The sequence below is a fragment of the Lissotriton helveticus genome, chromosome 5_1, assembly GCF_964261635.1.
Source record: "Lissotriton helveticus chromosome 5_1, aLisHel1.1, whole genome shotgun sequence".
Taxonomy (NCBI): domain Eukaryota; kingdom Metazoa; phylum Chordata; class Amphibia; order Caudata; family Salamandridae; genus Lissotriton; species Lissotriton helveticus.
This window is the reverse complement of record NC_136065.1, coordinates 55,520,801-55,541,576: the sequence shown is the minus strand read 5'-3', so window position 1 is coordinate 55,541,576 and position 20,776 is coordinate 55,520,801.

Below are 20,776 nucleotides of genomic sequence, written 5' to 3'. Positions count from 1 at the left end.
ACTCCGTGCGTCCCTTGACCACCCTCCTATTCGTCCCTGGAGCTGACAAATGAAAAAACTGTCCCACTCTTTTTAACCCTCCAATAATCAACCCTATTGAAAAACACATGTTATAAATAACTTCTTTTAGTGGCTAAAATTCGTTTATACTTATATTATTAAAACATTCACTGTGAAGAATTTGCTGAGCACAACAACACAACATACCAGCTTAAAACAACTGCTTGTTACCACCCTATGCAATTATACTCATTTCATCAATCCTAAACATGAATGCCCAAGTAGGCCCTGCCAAAGCTAGAACCTTCAATCCTGATATTAAACAAAACCCGTGCACCAGTCACATTGGCAGCATAATCCCAAATAAGAATAACTGGCAAACTTGTATGATACCTAAATGTATGTATTTACTAAAGCCTAAGACACTGTAAAAGTTACTCTAATGGCAAAAATGCCTTTTTAAATAGTCTAATTTATCATTTTCGACTTTGGAATTTAGGGAACTTAAAAGTTAATATCCTATGATTGCTTTACATATTAATCATCCTCAGAATGTCCTTTACACATTACAGAGGTTGAACATTGGGCATCTCTCATGTAAATCCTAGAAAAAAAATGTTTTACGCCTGCGCCAAGCGAAAACCAACATGCAAATTACCTAATTATTCAGTAACACATAACTTAAATCAAATTTTAATGCTAGGGAGTCATAGCATGAGTACTAAGCTTTATAAATATCAAAAAACGATATTAAAAAGCACTTATTTTTTTCAGATAATTTTTTTCATATTGAATAATTTTTCTTTCAAAGAAACCAATTATCTTTTTATGAGAATTCCACATATAAAGGTGAGTTGCGTCCCTTGCCTATCATTTTAGATGAATCCATTTATGCGCCGAAGCGCAAAAGCTTAACTTTAAACATGACATTTTCCTGCGTCACATTTCGGCGCCACTTTTTAAAAGGCCATCAGTATTTAGCATAAGAACCAAAAAATATACTTTTTAAAAATTGCTTAAAGAGAATAAAACCACATTTGGATGTTTTCTAGTGATACACAGAACCTTATTTTGTAACCCTCTAAAACACTAATCTAAAATTAAAAAGATCCAACTGTGCTAAAAACGTTCCAATGCAATGTACGGCCCTCGAAAAACAACATCTGCTGCCTTAAGGCAGGAAAGGCTGAAAACCTGAAAGAAATGCTGGAACCTGAGCACGCTTTTAGTTTTACTGAAAACGGTTTAAAAATGCACGTGCAAAAAGATGCATTTAAATCTGGCAAGGAAAAATGTACTTTAGCTGAAATATTTGCCTTTCAAAAACCGCTACAAATTCGTTTTGCTACCGAAGGCACAATTATTTTTGAGGCCCTTCATATTCCTAGTGAATGTGAATTAACTTATCTAATTTAAGCCTTTAACATTTTGCACATATGCGTTTTGCTTAATGTATAAATTAAATAGCAACATATAGTGATTTTAGCATGTCGCATGGTAAACTGCTTCATGTTCATGTAATTTTCGACCTAATATTAATTAATCCAACATTTCACTCAACAAACCGAAGAACATCAAGAAACTCTTAATACACACATGAGCTCATTTCAAACAGAAACAGAAAGTGTTGAAACATTCAAGACACACAATACAGCGCTTTTAGGCATTTTGTTTCATAAATTGCGCCAACGCTATTCACAACAGAAGTTGCAGTAACGGCAAAAACCACATTTAAACACACATGGAACCCACAGGTCAATACATAGGACGGGAACAGGACAGCCCAGACTGTACTCAAAACCCAACCATTGTAGCTGTAACCATATTTACAAGAAACACTTCTCAATAGTGTTCAAAAAGACTGCATAAACAGCGCAACAGACCACTGTATGTGCAAGAAACCAAAAACACACTCAATACACTAGCTTTAGGTGGCAGAACACCAAAAATCGTTTTGCATGTAAAATTGCCCAGAGCAAAGGATCCTTGTTTTGCATTATGTCATATTTTAATTCCCTGGGGATACAAAATCACCAAGGAAGAAATATGTTTGTATATCTAAACCTATTTAGATATTCCCTAATGGAAGCCGGCAAATTAAAACGTATACCAAAGTTGGCCAACACAAATCTCCAAAAATGCTAAGATCAGGCATCCTATATCCCACTAATCTAGCTTCTAAACTTCAAGGGGTTATCTCTATCGATACACTCGTAAATTTACAAGACCCTTGGTTATTGAAAATTGCAATGTTCAAATAATCTTAAGCGCAATAATGGGCGCGACCCACAAATACTTACCAAAATACCAAAGAACTAAGGAATGGGCGCGACCCACAAAACTAAGGAATGGGCGTGACCCACAAATACTTCAACTGGAGCAGATGGAGAAAAGTTTCTTCATATCCGCCTACACAAATTGCAATTCGCATATCCAAACCTATACAAACCTATCAAAGCTATAGCAAACAAATAGTTGTCCAAATTCTAACTGCCAATTTCTAACTGCACTAACAGTCTCTTTGTTAAAAAACACTTACGCCAAAAAAAATGGGTTTCTCAATCAAGAGTGGCATCTTTTGGAGATTCTGAGTCAGAAAAAATCAAAAACATACTGAGCCGCAAAGACAGAGAATCCCCCAGAACCTCTGTGCACAGAGTACCTTTTTTTTTGGTAGATTTCTGTCCTGCCTTCCCCAGCAGTTTTCCATCCTCTGATACAGTTACTCCTCAGATAGCCACTGGACGATCGAGCCACGAGTTGGGCGCCATTTGTGGTTCTGGGTTTTTAAGAACCGGCACAGAACCGGTAACCCAGCGGTGCCAGGGGATCAACACCCAGAGACCTCGGGTTCTCCTGAGTCAGACCGACAGAAACTTCAGAGTCTTCCAGGTGAAGTCAAAGATTAGTTTATTGGCTGCAACCAAGGTGACAGGGTCCTAGAAGTACGATACAAGTATATTCAGGAGACTGCACACTTTCACAAAGTCAGGCTTCTCTTCTTATACATTATTTTCAGCCTTGGGCAAAACATTCCTTGGATTCGTGGTATTTCATTTATGGTTACTGATTACAAAAGAAAAGCAGAGTCATGATGACATGTACATATTTCACGTCGTGCTGCTCATAACAAATCATCCGGCAAGGCCCAACATTTCATCAGATATCGCTGGACCCTTAATAAAAATGGTCACCTCCCCATCATAAAGCAAGTGAAGGAAAGGAGTGAAGAAAGATGTGAGCGAGATATGGCAGGCGTGCGCGCTGAAATGGTTTTATGGCTGGTTGAGCCTAGATGTTATCTTGCTCGGCCACTGGGAGGGAACTGACCTAACGAGTTCGGCCTGGGGCAAGGGTTCTAACTTGTACTGGGGTCAGAGAGAAGTCGATTAAGGAGTATGTGTCCTTGTGGAATCAAATTCAACTGGATTAAGGCCTATGTAGAGGGCAACATGCAGCTAAGGGTTTAGAAGGTAAATGACGATTTCGAGGTGAAATCGTCACTCGAATATGCCGAAAATACATGTACTTGATGTACTCGTCATTCTCGGTCTTTTGATACCAAATTCGTCCTATTTCGACGAAGTTTTTATTCTCGAGTCCAGTACTATAATATGAATCCAGATTTTTCAGAACCACAGGCTCTAAAGGGGACTGGATGTAGCCGTTGTGGGCTTTTTGCCGCTGATTTAAACCACATGCTCTTTTGTTGCCCGAAACTTTTGCAATTTGTGTTTAAAGATCAAGAATTTTTGAATATTGTGTTGAATGTTAATATTATTTTATCACCTGTATTAATAATATTTGGAATTCAAACGGAACTTACCGAGTTATCGGCAGCTGAAGAAGGTTTTTTATTTATTGCAATGGCAGTATTACGATCTTGCATAACCTCCCGCTGGCTTGACACGGATTCGCCAACGTTTTATCATTGGCAATCTAAACTATTAAATATTTATAGGCTGGAGAATGCTGTTTATAAATTTAAGGGTCGGAAAAGGAAGATCTTTGGCCAAAAATGATGGTCACCGATCGCAACTTGGATATGAGTATTCTGTTTAGTTTGTTCTTTTTTTTTCCTTTCTTTAGGGTGTTTCTTCTTTCTGCAGTTTTATAGTCATGAATAATTGTGCCTTCTTCTGTTATGTGTACTGTATGTTATATATGCTGTATATGCAATTTACCACTGCCCAAAAAACTCAATAAAAAAATATTTTAAAAAAAAGGAAAAGAGAGGTCGGACACGATGCACAGCCCGCCTGCAGATCATGAAACACCTATGACCAAAACCAAGGTGGAGCCGCAGAGCAAAGAGATGCAGGACGAGGCACTATCCCCAACAAGGAAAATAAAAGAAAGCCTGTTGGTCCACTTGTGCCTGAAGTGAAATTCTGCCCCCCCTTGGTCCATTTCAGATCTGACCCCACTCCACCCTCTCTTCCCTTGACTTCCCCAAACACCCCCTCCTTTTTCATATGGGGTTTTTGAAATTGACTAGATGAAGAAACACTGCACGAAGATAGAATAGGGTTAGTAGGGATGGACTTCACGGATCAAGAATAGGGTGCGGGTACCCTCTCTAAGTTACCAGCGAAAGATTAGTGAGGGAACAGGGCAAAAGGGACTGTGATCCCAGAGCAAGAATGACCTGACCTTCAACGTGGAATCTGGATCCGAGCTGGACGCATAGCTCCACCGCTGGTGGTCAACAGCGTCAATGCTAGAAGAGAACAATGGGAGCCTACCAGTGATGGCTCACTGTAAAAAACACTGGAAAGAAGAGAACAATGGGAGCCTACCAGTGATGGCTCACTGTAAAAGACACTGGAAAGAAGAGAACAATGGGAGCCTACCAGTGATGGCTCACTGTAAAAGACACTGGAAAGAAGAAAACAATGGGAGCCTACCAGTGATGGCTCACTGTAAAAGACACTGGAAAGAAGAGCCTTTGAACAATTTCACTCCCTGACCCTTACTTATATTAGGTTGAATTTCTCTCCCAATCACCTCGTATTGATTATGCCCCAATTGGACATGAAAAAGATTTTCCTTTGAAACCCTACGTCGATCACATTCACTGTGTCATTAAATGAATAATAACGTAGAAATATGGAAGAAAGAGTAAACTATGCATCACAATGATTGTAGAACACCAGTTGTCCTCATGAACATTCTTATTAGTTTGGCTCCTCATATAGTCTAGATCTCAAATAATGCACTTAATGGTCCTTATCTTACCAGAACAATTTGTATGATAACATTTTTGTATTAGAACAAATGTACTGCGTCATCTAGGAATTATGCTCATCGCCAGATCTAAACGTATGGTACGACAAATGTCATTTTGTATGCACTGTCTCCCTGCTTGTCACATTGACTGCATAGGTTATTGACGATACTGTTTGTACTGATAGCAGAAATGTTCTCATCTATCCATAAAACATATAGGCCACCAAAGACTGCAATGAACAGCCCAACTGCATGTTTAGCTATGAGGCAGAAAGTAAAGAAACTTATGACGATAAATATTGGCAAAGAAAAATGGGCTTGATAATGATACCCTCCTCTCCTCTACCACCCTCCTCCCCCTCCACACGACTATCATTGCTGGTTACTCACCCTCTGTTTTGTGTATAATGATGTCAACTAGTACACAATCACAACAGATATGAACAGAAATTAACTAACCTATGTTAAAAACTGGGGACTGTTGAAATCGATAAACTTTAAGTATACATAAGCGGCGTTCATTTATGTTCGCAACAGCCACTGTTGAGAGCAAAGTGAAGATCGTGAAACATTATTCAATATCAACAAGAGAGGTAGGGCGTAGACACTCCTGTACCCCGGTTAAATGTATTATAAACAACAAAGGAGTGACTGTGATACAAAGGAAAGATAAAAAATGTGATAGTTTAAATGTTTACGAAATAAACTCCGCTGTGCGCCGCACGCGTGATCAATGCTCACACGTGTGGGGCAGTCTCAAAATCCCTAAGTGAGCCCAAAAGACTATCTTCAACTAGAAGAAAGTCTGGGCGCTTGCTGGTCACCCTACAACGGGTGGAGGGAAAGACCCTTACTTCTTTGAAGGACCCTCACTCACCACTAGTTGGTGACATGCTTCATCATCGGGTCCCCGCTGGGGTGACCGAATGTCTCCCCAGCGTGCTACGACGCCTGGTTACAGCGGAGCAGGATGTGGTGAGTGCAACAGTGCCCAAATTAGGAGGTGACTAACTGTGATTGTGCAAATGTGTATAGAAAATTAAAAAATGCAAAGGTTGTGCCTTTAGAATTTTTTTTAATAATGGCCAACCCGCATTGGTTAAAAACAAAGTGAGCGGACTCCCCAGGTTCTTAATTTAAGGAACCGGAATCCTAAGTCAAAGACAGGAATTTGGTCGACATGTTTCAGCTGTTTATTTGCGTGTAGCTCAGCTTTCTTCAGGACCTATATCAAAAGTCCTCCGGTGGTGTGCGCGCACTAAGGCGCACCCTCCCGAGAGGCTCAAAGTGTGAAAAAGATATATACAGTGTATATAAACGGAAAAAAAAATTCTCCGTCAACACCACGCTACACATTTGGTAGGGATGTATAAAATGACCTGTGGGAGAGAAGGGACAAACAAGACCACAAATACAAAAAACATGAAGAAGAAGAGGTTACTTTCTTTGTTTATGAAGTTTTAATCAACAGTGGTTTCACAGTTGGTTAGGTCTAGGCATCATGCATATTTTATGTGCCACCAGTACTGGGGTGCTACCTTCGATTCCATCATTTGGTGCATCTAAATTAGCCACAAGGACCGTCCCTGTAATTGGGTCCGTGTCCAGAAATGCTCGGTATTCATTAGGACCGAGCAATATGCCACTCGATTTCCATTCGAAGAGCGGTAGAGTTAATAAGCCGCAGTGTTAAAAAAGGATTCGCAAGTATGTCCTTAGATGTTTAGGGAACCATGAACCCACACCAAGAGGAAAACTCCCTCTCACAGCGTGAGAAAACAAGCAACAGAGAGATAACAAACAATAAAGGGTATGCTCGAAGTTTCTGCAAGGACTCACTTCCTAAGGGACACGGTTACGCCCCTACGGAAACGACAGCGTGGGGTGTCTTTACGCGGCGTTTTTCTACGAGAATAAGAAAGGTGAGAGACCGTTAAAAAATGTAGTATCACGATGCGAGAGCTCGCCTCGGTGGCAGGGTGGAGTTAGACTTACTTCAACGCCCGCGGCTCCCCTCCGTGTACCTACACGGTCAGCGGCTGTCTCCCGGAAGTGCCGAGACAGTAAGACCGGCCGGTTTAAATGCCTAATGCTCCTGATTGGTTAGGCCGGCCCTCGTGGGTACGTGACGTTGGAGGCTCCAAGGTACGCCCCACGTTTTAAAGTGAAAGGCACGATTAGTTTAAGGGCCAGTGTGATTGGTTCGATGTTCCCACGTGGGTGGTAGGAATGACAGAGTGAATCAACGATTCGGGGCTCGTAGATCTGGGGTTAGGGGTTCGAGTCCCAGTTCTTGTCACAACCCGGATCCGATTATTAATTGCCAGATTGTAGTAAAATCACAAAGCATATTAAATAAACGGCCAGAAAAATAATAATAATAATAAAATATTCGGGTTGCCAAAGAGGCGGGGGTTGGTTTGGGTCCCTCGCTCAGACGTTACAATCTTTCTCAGGCCAAGCAATATAAGGGTAGGAGTAAGATGACCCCTAGTAGGGGAGTAATGCACTAAAGGCACAAGACCCTCATCTTGGTAGTGCTAGAGAACAGTAGTGGAAAGGAGGGATTGAATATTGACCTAGTGCCCTGTTTAGATGCAGTGATGGTGTGATCCCCAGCAGCAGTATACAAGAATATTGATAGCTATTTGGGGGAAGTAAAAACGGTCCTCACCCAGAGTTAGTAATATATCTATGGACCTAGATGTGTCCTTTCCCACCTGGTGTCGACTGGGTCCCTAACTAGGGGCATGAGAGCTCTAGCTGGTATTCAGAAATGTAATCTCATGTTTACACCCATCAGCGTAATACACTGCCCCACGGTATCTCATCATTGAGGCCTTTTGAGTTTGTGCTCAGACGGTACACCCAACGCTGTTCCTTCTCGAATAGCAAGGACTCTGACCGCCCTCCGGATATTCCAAAATAGTCTATTCGAGGTCATTAGGTGTATGGTTGGTTTGCAAGAAATGTTTTGTGAGTTTCGTCGTAGACTTTTTGCAACGAATGTTGCTACGGTGCTCACATATTCTGGTTTTAACACGTCTGGATGTCATCCCAACGTATTGTAACTTGCATCTACACGTGATCAAATATACCACGTTTGTTGTGTTACAATTGGTGTGGCTGCGTTGAACCCAGCGTGTGCCATCCGTTAAGTTCCGAAATTTAGTATGTGAGGTCAGATGGCAAATGCTGCAGTTACCGCATGGGTGATGACCCGTTACTGGTGGTAGCCCCCAAGCGTTGAGAACGCTCGGTGGTTGATTGTGACTGTTGTTGTCTCTTGGTCGTATATGGACCAGGGAATCTTTTAAACTGGTGGACCTTTTATAAGAAAAGAGTGGTTTTTGCCAATGTGCCTTATTACTGGTGATAATTCTCCAGTTCCTGGATATGCATTTGCTCACTGCGTTAGATAGTGGGTTGAAAGTAGTGACACATGTTAGGGGGATCTCACTCCTTTCTAGAGGGGTGTTGTCTTCCAACAGAGCCTCCCTTTGTTGGTTCCGTGCTCTCTTTTGGCTGGTGTTCAGGATCCTCGACGGGTATCCCCTTGTCTCCAATTTGTTAGTCAACACACTTGCCTGTTGTTTATATGTGGACAGAGTGCTACAGTTGCGCCGTATTCTTAGATACTGCCCATACGGGAGATTCTCCCGTAGGGCCCGAGGGTGGTAACTGGTGAAGTGCAACAAGTTGTTTTTTGCTGTCGGTTTTGAAAAGGTTTTTGTCTCCAGTCGGTTGCCTTCCCTCTTGATGGTAACGTCTAGGAACGTGAGTTCATCCTGGGAGTGTTCATGGGTGAACCTCAGATGGTCATCAACACCTGTAGATCCAGGCATAGAACTCGAGTAGGGTGGGTTCGTCTCCTTGCCAAATCATAAACACATCATCTATGTATCGACGCCATACGGCGATGTTGTTGCCGTATGGGTTCGCAGGATTCAGAATGTGTTTTGACTCGAAATCATACACGTAAAGGCCCGCTACTGATGGGGCAAAAGTGCTGCTCATCGAAGTTCCCGTTGCTTGTAGGTAAAGTTGGCCTTCGTATTCAAAAAAATTACATTTGAGGGCTAGGGTGGCACAATCAACTACAAAATCCCGGGTGGTGTTGAAATTCCACACTGCTTGGTCCAGTGCTTCCTTGACCACTTTAATGGTCTCATCCTGCGGGATGCAGGTATACAAGCTCTCGATATCCATCGAGACAAGGAAACAGGGAGCATTCGGTAAAGAGATTGTGTTGAGCAGAAAAAGAAAACTCTTGGTGTCCTTGAGGAAAGTGGTTGTGTATTGTACAATCGGTTTTAAGAAAAAATCACAATATTGTGAGAGAGGCTCCAGGAGAGATCCTAGACCCGATCCTAGATCGTGAAACATTGCCTGCGCCATCTTGCTTAGCAAGGGCCTCTGCGTGCGCGTAAGCAGCAACCATTTTAGATATCGTAGCCATTTCATTCACTGCTAGTCACCTATGATTCACCCTGACCTCGCAATCATCCCCAGCGCCCTGACTAAGCATGACCAAATGTACTGTGGTTGTAAAACCTTGTCCTCGTGACAAAGCCCCGGAGCCACTTCCCGCTCTAAACCCATTTGTCCTTTCATCCTCCGCTCACGAGCAAACCCTTCTGATAACCTCTCTGACCGCACTTGGCTGCTCAATCCGGTCCCAGGCACTAACCGACCACTGTGGACATAGTTTATTGCCCCCACATGGCAGGACTTGTTGCACTAACAAAGAAGTCTGATTTAATCAATAGCACAAACCCTCAGATCTGACCAATCCCACACATTTTTAGATCCTGTCGGAATGTCCAGCTGCAAGATAGCGATCATCTGTTTGATTTGGGATGGGGGACGACAGCTGCTGGGTCTGTGTGGGAACCTGCTGGAGGCGGGAATTCCAAGGATGTTTGACCACCAATAAACTGATGTAAACGTGTATAAAAGACCGGGCAGCGGAGAAGTGGTTAGAACACCTCCCAAAGATATTCTGTGTGTCCGAGTTGATGTGTTCTCCTCTGGAGTAATAAACCTGTTTCTTGCCTTCCAGTTTACCAGCGCATGCCTCTTTATTTTGGTAACTAATATTGAAGGGAATTAGAGTAAGCATGGGCGGATTTTGCGGATTGGCAATCCGCGAATTTGCGTATTTACGGATTCGCAATCCGCGAAGATCCGCGAACTCTAGCGGATTTGCGGATTTTTCCGTTTTTTGTGTTGGCGCGTGTTCGCGCCGATTTTGGGACAAGTTCGCAATTGCGAACTTACTTTTCGGCTTGCAACGGCCGCGACTATGTTGTTTCTACGTCTGGTTTATCATCACAGGTTCACAGCACCCTCTGTTTCACCACTGCCACCCTCTGGGACACCCATGCCACCCTCTAGTACATCCTCACTGGCACCTATTAGGTTTATTTATCACTGTAGATTATGGTGGTTGAAAAAAGCAAGCACACCTGCCCTTCTTCAACTGCCATCAATTAATTTGTGTTTCATTAATGTGTCAGTAATTTTGAAAGTTCCAGTCTGGCTGGCACCTGCTTCCTTCCTTATCTGTAATTTGCTTTTTGTTGCAGTGAAATTTTTTTTTCACAGGACCTTTATGGTGCTATTCTATGAGCCTGCTGTTTGGGTCATAGCAGGGTCATAGAATAGTTGCAAACTCTGGAGGGGCCCATCAGGAAGCACTACCTTGAATGTTACTAATGTTAAGTTTGAACTTTTGCACCTGCTCATTGCTTTCAGTTTAGCTAAAATCGTTTTTTTCTGCAATTTCGCGCGTTTTTTGGGGCGCGAATCCGTGCGAGATCGATTTCGGAAGCCGCGAATACGTGCGAATACAAAATTGTTTTTGTTGCGACGTGTATGTTCGCGTGATCTTGCGCGTGTTCGCGAGGCGCTTCTAGCTATACGTTTGCCAAGTTACCCTATCGGTCGTACACGGGCGCGGCCATCTTGTTGGCGTGACGTAATTCCGTTTCCGCCCGCTATGTGTAATCTCGCAAAGTGTGCTGCTCGCTAGTACAATTTCGCGCGTACTCGCAAGGAAATCTCGCGCGAACTTACCCACGCGGTCGTGAACGGGCGCGGCCATCTTGTTTCTCATTCATTGCTATGGTTCTGGGCATGCTTTCTCTATCCTCTCTCAATCTCTGCCATCCTTTGCTTGTTTGAAGTTTTTTTGATCTAATTTTACTTATTATCTAACCCTCTATTTTTCTAGCTCTATATTTTTGTGTTTTCTGCAGCTTTTAGTTACTTTTAAACTACTTTTTTAAACTCTTTTCTTTTCTTCTTCACTATTCTATTTCTTCTTTATCATTTAAGTTTATTTCTGCCCAGACCATGGTAAAGGGAGCCGGGAAGCACCCTGAGAAGGGGAAGGGTCCCGCACCCCGTGCCCGGCTCCCGTGCGGGCGTTTAAGGGGGGAGCAAGTGGTCCCGAGGGAGATCTTCAGCGCGGAGGAAGTGGCGGCACTGATCTTCCACGTCCAGCGCCGCCTCCCCAAGACGATCCTGGGAGGCGGCAAGATCGCGACCGGCTATGGCATCCGGGAGCGTCGCAAGCGGTGGGAGAAGGTGTGCCGGGCCATGTACAAGATCTCTGGGGTCCGGCGCACATATAACCAGGCCACCCACCGCTGGACCGATGTCATGGACCGGGAGCGGGACTTGCTGGACGCGCTCGGCGTAGAGGTCCCCGGGCTTGGTGAGTAGTAGTAGTAGTACATTTACTACTCTGTTTTATCCTGCTCTGTTATTTGCAAATCTTTGTTCTTTACCAAGAGCAATAATGCTGCCGATTACATTGAGGTAAATTATATTTCAAAATCTTCTATGCATTTCAGGTGCACTGCTCTCCTTCTCAGTAGCCTTGCTTGCTACTATGCTTCTTTGTTTTGTATGTTGTGTTCAGAAGCATTTCATTGGCCTGAGAAATTATGTATGAGTGTACTGTAAAGAAAAGAACTGCGTAATGCTAGACAGTAAGGGTCATATTTTCAATTACCGGCGCATCCCTGCAAAGTAGCAGGGATGCGGCAGTAATTGTGTGCCATGCCACCACCACCCATTGGCCCAAAACGTCACAGAAGCCTTACGCATCTGTGCCGTAAAGGCAGCGCATTGCTGGAGTTGCGTGCCAACGATGGCGCAGCTCCAGCAATGCTCTGGGGTACCCTATCTCCCCAATGCTGCATCAAGCCGTACGTCGGCTTCAAGCGCGCAGGGTTTGAGTCATGCATCATTGTCCTAAAAGTGACTGATTGACATCTTGTAGATTTCCCTCAGCCACTTTTAGGATTCGTTCCTGCGCAGGTACGCCCTCCCTTGCGCCGGAACGCCCCCTGATGGCGCAGGGCTTTACAACGTGATGCATCGCCCATATGCCCATATGTGTTTTTTTTTTTAATATATACGCCGCACCAACACCATGGCGAGTCTTTTGTTCTGCCGCTGCGTCAGAAAAGGCACGCAACAATGGAGGAAAATCAGCCGCAACTTCCGCAAGGGACTTATAAATCAGCCCCAACAGACTGAAGTGCAGTCCTTCCTTTAGACAGTCACATGGCTATCAGAAGAAATAGTGGCGGTGGTGGCGGGTGGATTGATAGTTTGAGTATTCACTGATCTGCAAGCAGGATGGACTTTGTCTGTCACGTGTTGCGCACTGCTGCCTGCAGTGCCAGGCCTAGGCAAACCTCTTTAGTAGTCTGTTTATTGAGTTACATAGGAACTTTCTAAGTCAACGTTCCGCAAATCAGGCAATACGAATAACGTAGTATACCACATGAGATAGATCCCGTGGAATAGTTGTCTATCTATTTGCTATTTTTCCAAAATATGTTGTTATTGTTCTTTTGAAATGTTTGATTTGGTTGAAAAATCTCATCCATGTTTTCTGGTTTTTCTTTCTTTCATGTTGTACATCAGCTCCCCCCAAGGGCAAGAGGACACAGGAGGAGGGTGCTGAGGATGCAGGCCAGGATCGGGCAGGCGAGGGCTCCTTTGCTGGCCCCAGTAAGTTTACATTTTAATAAACAGTACCTATTTTTTCCTAGCGTTCCTCATTCGATTTTTTCTAAATCGTCTTTGATCTTCTTGTAGACTGGATATAAATTCTTATCCTGCCTCGAATATGACTCCCTGTGGTATTACTAGACTATTCTTATTAGTCTGTCTGTGTAGCTAACTAAGATTGGACATTTGGCAATTCCATTGGACTCCCATTATATTCAGCAATACCTCTATGCACTGTCTCCTTACTGACTAGATAGTGTGGCAGAGTCATTCAGCTCCCGAAGTCACCGATTATAGATCCCCAATGATCTCTAGATTATCGTACGCAGGACAAGAGAGTAGTACAGAGTCACAGCACAGTCAAGAAGTGTCAGAGGCACTCATGCTTGCAAAAATTCCAAAACCTTTAGCTCATCCACTCTAGTCTAGAGGAACAAAAACCACAGAGTCTATTTAAGTGTAAAAGCTTTATTAAAAGTAAACACATTTATTAAAATCTACTTTGTCATAAAACTATTTAACTGTAAACGGAAAAGTGGTTAGTGCTGACGATTAATTGGACACATTTCTTGTGGTCGAGCCGACTCTCACCTAGTTTGAACTTGATCCTGGTCGTGTTCTTAGGACTCAGGAGTCAAGCTTCTGTCTGTTAGGAGAAAAAGTGGTGCGTGTTAAAAATCAAAAGCAAGCATTCATCAGTTGTGCATAAAAGTGCAGCAAGACAACAGCCTTCCCTGGAAAATGGGACATTTTTACTATGGAGTAGACAGTCACAAATTATTACATTGTATTCTGTTTTTTTAACATTTCTCCTAGACCAAATATTATATAGTAGTGAGTGGTGTATTCTAACATTCTTAAATGTACTTTGTAGGTGTAACATCTGGTGACGGGGCCAGCGCGGAGGTGGCTGTGTTGGACTTGGACTCGGAGGCCTCTGGGGAGGAGGCGGCGGTAGAAGAGCTGGTGGCCGTTCCTGTGGGGGATCAAACGGTGGTGGCGGAAACAGGTAAGCTATATATTCCTTACTTATTGAGATTGAAGACTGCATAGTGTGCTTTCTGCACGGGTGTATTACAATTACAAATCAACCAGGTAGTAGCCTCCTCGAAATGTACTTCGACTTAGCTGTGAAGTTTTTGGTGAGAAGAATCCCAATAAGTTCTTAGACGAACGTGATGGATGGGATGAACGAAAAGCGAAAGAAGGGTGTAAGTAAGTGGGACGCGAACTTGTATGATGGCTGGCAAAGAAGAACGATATGTGTTTGCTTGGACCCAGAGGTGGCTGGGAAGGAAAGAATATGGTATGGTGCATGGCTGGGTCAATGATGAAGCAAGGATGGGTGGAAGGACAGCAGCCTGGGTGGGTGAAACAGAAACTGTATGTGTGCGTATACTTTGACTGAATGGATGCCTGGAGCATGGTATTCTCTGACTCTTACATAGCACATGTGTATCTAGAGAGAGTAGATGGTCGCCAGGTGAAGTAAGTGTTACCTTGAAGAGCATGTACCACCGCACCCGCACGTCCGTCCCAGTGCAGGGAAGGCAAGGAAAAGAAATTGTAAATGTGTCCAATACTACCATGAATAGTAGCAGTACTTTGTATTGCGTTTGCATTCACAGCATATATCTGGTTATTACGGTGGACACTCCGTACCTCTCTTAATAACTTTAGTTTACTTGTAGTACGTCATTCATGTGTGGGTGTATCACTGTTCACTCAATATTAAGCAAAGCACCTAAAGTCATCTCATCTGTCATTAAATACGTCCCATGTGAAGTGATAGATAATCAAATTAGTTAGCTTCTTCAGTTTCCTTTTCTAGTACTCATTTGCACTGTAGGGTGAAAGGTAAATTAATTAAGCAGTAGCCCTTGTAACAGAGTATTCTCAGTGCCACCCGTAATAGAAAAGTAATAGCTTCACCACCTGCATGTACTGGACCGGTACAGTAACGCAAGTCTGTCTCCATCATCATGGTGTACAACTTTTTTTCTCGGGTGCAACTTCACTGTGCTGTGTCCATGTCATTCTGCCGGCTTGCATAAGATAACGTACCCATTTCCCTAAACAAGAGAGAAGAAGAAGAATAAGACTGGTGTACTGTCATAGTCGACTGTAATGGAAGTCCATAGTGGTCGTAGAATTAGTTCATTAAACTACCACTACTGTTAGAGCAAGGATGCAGAAGTGGGAGGTTACATAGATACTGTCCTCAATAGTTATGTACTGTGCTTTCAATTTGCTACTTGTACTCTGTGACCCAACTTTCGGCTCAATCACTTTGTGTTATTAATAAGGAGCATTGGTTACAGACTATGTCTTTCTTTCTTCATATAGTTGCTCCTTCCAAATCAACAACAAGGAGGGAGCAGGCTAGATTGGCCCGGCAACGGAGGCTGGAGGCCACAGTCGCCGAGTATCGGCGGCTGGTGGCCCTGGAGGAGGAGGAGGACACGCAGTCGAGCGGGGCAACATCTTCGACTGTGACCACTGCATCCTCCTCCGTGACTAAGCCAGCGGGACCGAGCCGGGCTAAGAAAGCCAACCGCCACCGCCAAGCAACCGAAATACCAGCTGCCCCCCACAGGAGCTGCAAGGAACGCCAACGCCGCCTACGAGTCCGCATGTCCAACCTGGAGCAGGAGGTCCTGAGGTATAAGAACTTGGTTAAGGGCCTCCGCTCCGAGCTTGCCACCCTCCGCAAGGAGTATGATGCCCATGCCGCATCATGCACCAGCACCAGCACCCTCCAGTAGTGGAGTGTCCCTTGCCCTTTTTTTATAGACTTTTGGGGGGTGGGATTTGGGAGTTGGGATCGTTTTGGGACGTTTCAGAGACAATCGTTGGGGTTAGGGTGGGTGAGGGAGATTATTTTGTTAGGGCTAAATAAATATATTTTTCAACTTTATCTGACCATACCTGTTTTTTACTGCTTTTCAGTCTGGTGGGTGGGGGGCGGGGGTGTAACAGTAACTTTGTTTTCCTGAACAGTCGTAGGACTTTAGTAGTACAACCGTCAATCTCTTGTCTACTCCGAAATAATACTCCATTATACTACCTCCCACCAAACGCTTATCTTACCTGTAATTTGTGTTAGAAATTAGGGCTAGGCCCAGGGCTGGCTCCAGGTGAAATGGGGATTAACGTTGTCAATCCTGGGCGGGTGACATTTCCTCATTGCGGTGGTACTAGTGGTGTGACACAGTGGCAGTTGCATGCCTATGGAAAAAAAGAAAACGAAACCTTGTTTGTCCTCCTTACTGTAGCATTACAACAGTTACGGTACGATCGAGAAAATAGCAGGTGACAGTACACTAGAACAGTGCCATAATGTAGCCTAACAAATGGTAAAGTATTTGCTTGCAAGTATAACTAGTACTTGCGTTGAATTTATTTGACATTGGCTACTACTACTAGAAGATATAGTACTGAAGCTGAGTAAGTCTAGAAGATATCCTCGTATTCCTTCACCAGCCTGTTGCTGCTATCACCTTATCCTCCCCAGCAAGTGTGTGGAATTATCGATGTCATTTTAGTCAGACATCAAGCAAAACAACACTGCCCGGGGGAAGAGGGTTAGGGTTTGTAAAATGGATGGGAATGGGGGTTTCTTTTTGGGTAGGTTTTGTTGAGAGAAGAAAAAAAAAGCAGAGCATGGACAAACAATAATTGAAGATACAGAGTTTACAGACAATCTTTGGTTACAAACTAAAGGTAAGCACATGCAGTCACACTCATAGAATAAAAGACAACAATGGATACTGTATCTGTAGTGCGTATGTTGTTGGAGTTGTCCTGTTGAAATTGGTAAGTAAGTTGCATGCAGCAAACAATTCCTCTTATTGGCGGCACTCCTCCATTCCAGCTGACGCTTCGTCCATCAATGTGGTGGTGACCACTGACAGAAGAGACACCCTGTCCACTGCCTGCCTGGCGGATGTTGACTGAAACCCGGCCTGTAATTATTGAACGGAAAACAGGAAGTGCTATTACAATACCACTGATAAATAAATAAAAGGTATGTACGCTGTGTGGTTCAAAAAGTGACACTTTGATTTCCCTAATAGACAGTACAATATTTTTGAAATTGCGTGCTCTGTCTGAGTCACCTTTTTAAGGATCAATAAGTATGGCCAAAATATTATAGCGGATCTTTCCCCTCAAGGTGGGTGTACTACTGTGTTTTAGAACAAAATTTGACCTTCCCAGCAATGCTCCCACCAAGACCCTTACTAAAGCCAGTCGCAAAAATGTAGAAGAACCCAATCATATCTCCAAAAACGATGCCTAGCAGAAAAATGGTTACAAAACGTACTTTGAAAGTAACAGTAGGCCCAAATACAGACCGTGGATTGTATTCAAACCACTTGCCTGCAAGCAAAAGTATCCATAGCCAGCATCGCTCCAACAGTGCTCTACAACAACAGAACCGCGTTGCAATAGAACCCCCCTAAACACATGCAATCCTGCTGCTAGGGCTAACCCTAACGAACCCTAACTTACAAAAAGTGCCAAAACTGGTGTTTCCTTATGGATTTTGTCCAACAAACTTCTAGCCGGTATTAGACCTTCCCAGGAATGCCCCAGGCAAGACCCGCCAACCCACCCGCAAAAAAACACCCGACACAACACCACCAAACAGCGAAAAAGCTAAATCTCATACTTACAATGTCTCTCGGCCTTCGGTCCAAACGCGGCGCTGTGCAGCTAGGTCGTCATCATCATCAATCATCATAACTCCTGTTTTCCACCACGGATTTCCTGAAAAGCAAATGCAATCAAGATTAGACTGTCGCAGCAGTGCTTCGACAGAGACCCCGGCCGCAACCCACCCACGAACAGCAGGAAGCCCCCCAAAACGCTACATTGAGCAAGATGTCTGAAGAAATGGCAAAAAAAAGGCTTTTCCTTAAGGATTTTGTCCAAAACACTTCTATCCGGCATTAGACCTTCCCAGGAATGCCCCAGCCAAGACCCGCCAACCCACCCGCAAAAAAACACGCGACAACACCCCCAAACAGCGAAAAAGCTAAATCTCATACTTACAATATCTCTCGGCCTTCGGTCCAAAGTAACGCGCTGTGCAGCTAGGTCATCATCAATCATCATAACTCCTGTTTTCCACCACGGATTTCCTGAAAAGCAAATGCAATCAAGATTAGACTGTCGCAGCAGTGCTTCGACAGAGACCCCGGCCGCAACCCACCCACGAACAGCAGGAAGCCCCCCAAAACGCTACATTGAGCAAGATGTCTGAAGAAATGGCAAAAAAAAGGCTTTTCCTTAAGGATTTTGTCCAAAACACTTCTATCCGGCATTAGACCTTCCCATGAATGCCCCAGCCAAGACCCGCCAACCCACCCGCAAAAAAACACGCGACAACACCCCCAAACAGTGAAAAAGCTAAATCTCATACTTACAATATCTCTCGGCCTTCGGTCCAAAGTAACGCGCTGTGCAGCTAGGTCATCATCAATCATCATAACTCCTGTTTTCCACCACGGATTTCCTGAAAAGCAAATGCAATCAAGATTAGACTGTCGCAGCAGTGCTTCGACAGAGACCCCGGCCGCAACCCACCCACGAAAAGCAGGAAGCCCCCCAAAACGCTACATTGAGCAAGATGTCTGAAGAAATGGCAAAAAAAAGGCTGTTCCTTATGGATTTTGTCCAAAACACTTCTATCCGGTATTAGACCTTCCCAGGAATGCCCCAGGCAAGACCCGCCGGCGCCAACCCACCCGCAAAAAAACACCCGACAACACCCCCAAACAGCGAAAAAGCTAAATCTCATACTTACAATATCTCTCGGCCTTCGTTCCAAATGCGGCGCTGTTCAGCTAGGTCATCATCATCAATCATCATAACTCCTGTTTTCCACCACGGATTTCCTGAAAAGCAAATGCAATCAAGATTAGACTGTCGCAGCAGTGCTTCGACAGACACCAAAAATTACACACAAACCCCCGGAACCCCGCCAAAGAGCACCTCAAAGGCAAGCAAGTCAGCAAAAACGGCAAGAAATTTCCACCTCATATTTGGTCCAAAACACTTTTGTCCATTATTAGAGCTTCACAGCAATGGGCCCAAAACCGTCAACTCACCCGCAAAGAAGTACAACACCCCCACAAGTGCTGAGTCTTTCTTCATTGGGCGTAATCCAGCACTCTGCTTGGAGGGAAATCGCAGTCTGGAGGAGGAGGATAGAGGAGCATGTTCTTCAGAACTTGTGAACCTGAGGAATGTAGACTGCGGCACCTTCAAATCAATAAGCAAACAAGTGAAGACAGTTCTGATGATGGTCTTGTTTTTGGGATTAGGTGATTAAAGTTTGAATTAAATTAACTGTGCAAAACAAAGAAAGAGAGACACAAAGCACACAGGAATAAAAGTGAATAAGGACGAAAAAGAAAGTTCTTGATTGATTGTCTCATTTTCAGGGCTCGGTGTCAGGGAATAAGAACAAGATTTCGTCATCATACTCTGCGAATTCAGGCTGGATGAGGTCAGTGGCACCGAACAGAGAAAAAATCCCCTCATCTACGTTGCTGTCCTCCTCGTCTTCATGCGGCGTGCTTTCTCGTACTTTGTAATCTGGTGGTATGAGGTGCTGATTCATCTTGATCATTGTCAGCCGCTCCACATTTTTGGGCGAGAGGCGGCTCCGTTTGGGAGTTACAATGCCACCAGCAGCACTGAAAACACGTTCAGAAGACACACTTGCGAGTGGGCAAGACAAATAGTTTATAGCCAGGTTGAAGAGCTGTGGCCACAATTGTTTTTTGCCATGCCAATACTGCAATGGCTCATCATTAAGGAAGACCTCTGTTGAGTCATTCAGATAGTCCTGCACCATCGACTCAAGGTCATCAACTGTTCCTCCACTTTGCTTACTTTTTGCTGTGCCTGTGACATTTTTTCGAGAACCATACCCCATCAAACTTAGCCAATCCTCCTCCCCAGCCACTGTTAGTGTTGTCATTGTGTGTGGTGCAGATGATCCAGTTGCCGGTGTCTTTAACGGCTGAGAGGTCACTTGTGCCCCAGCCACAGGTGCAGAAGTGGATTCTTGTGACTGCGGATGGCCTGCTGATGCTGATGCTGATGTACTGGCTTCTCCTTCAATAACCTGCCGTTCTTTTTCAAACCTCTTGGCTGACCCGGCTAACCAATGTTTGTACTTTTGAACATCTGCATCAGCGAAAGGAAAGAATGCTTTGTCTGCCAGCGCCTTTTTGTAGCGTGGATCCAGAATAGTAGCACAAATGTAATGCTGATCTGAGTTGATGTTTTGAAGACGTTCATCACCACGTAGGCGATGTAATAATTTCTCAGACAAAATGAAATGTTTTTTTTTTTTTTCATCTTTTTCAAACTCAGAAGAAACCGCCATCAGTTGGTGCTCCAGTATGCACAACAATGGGATAGCTTTTCCCAAATTACAGTCCTCCTGGCTGACTGCACGCGTGAAGAACTCAAAAGGACGAAGCATGTCTGTCAGGCTTTT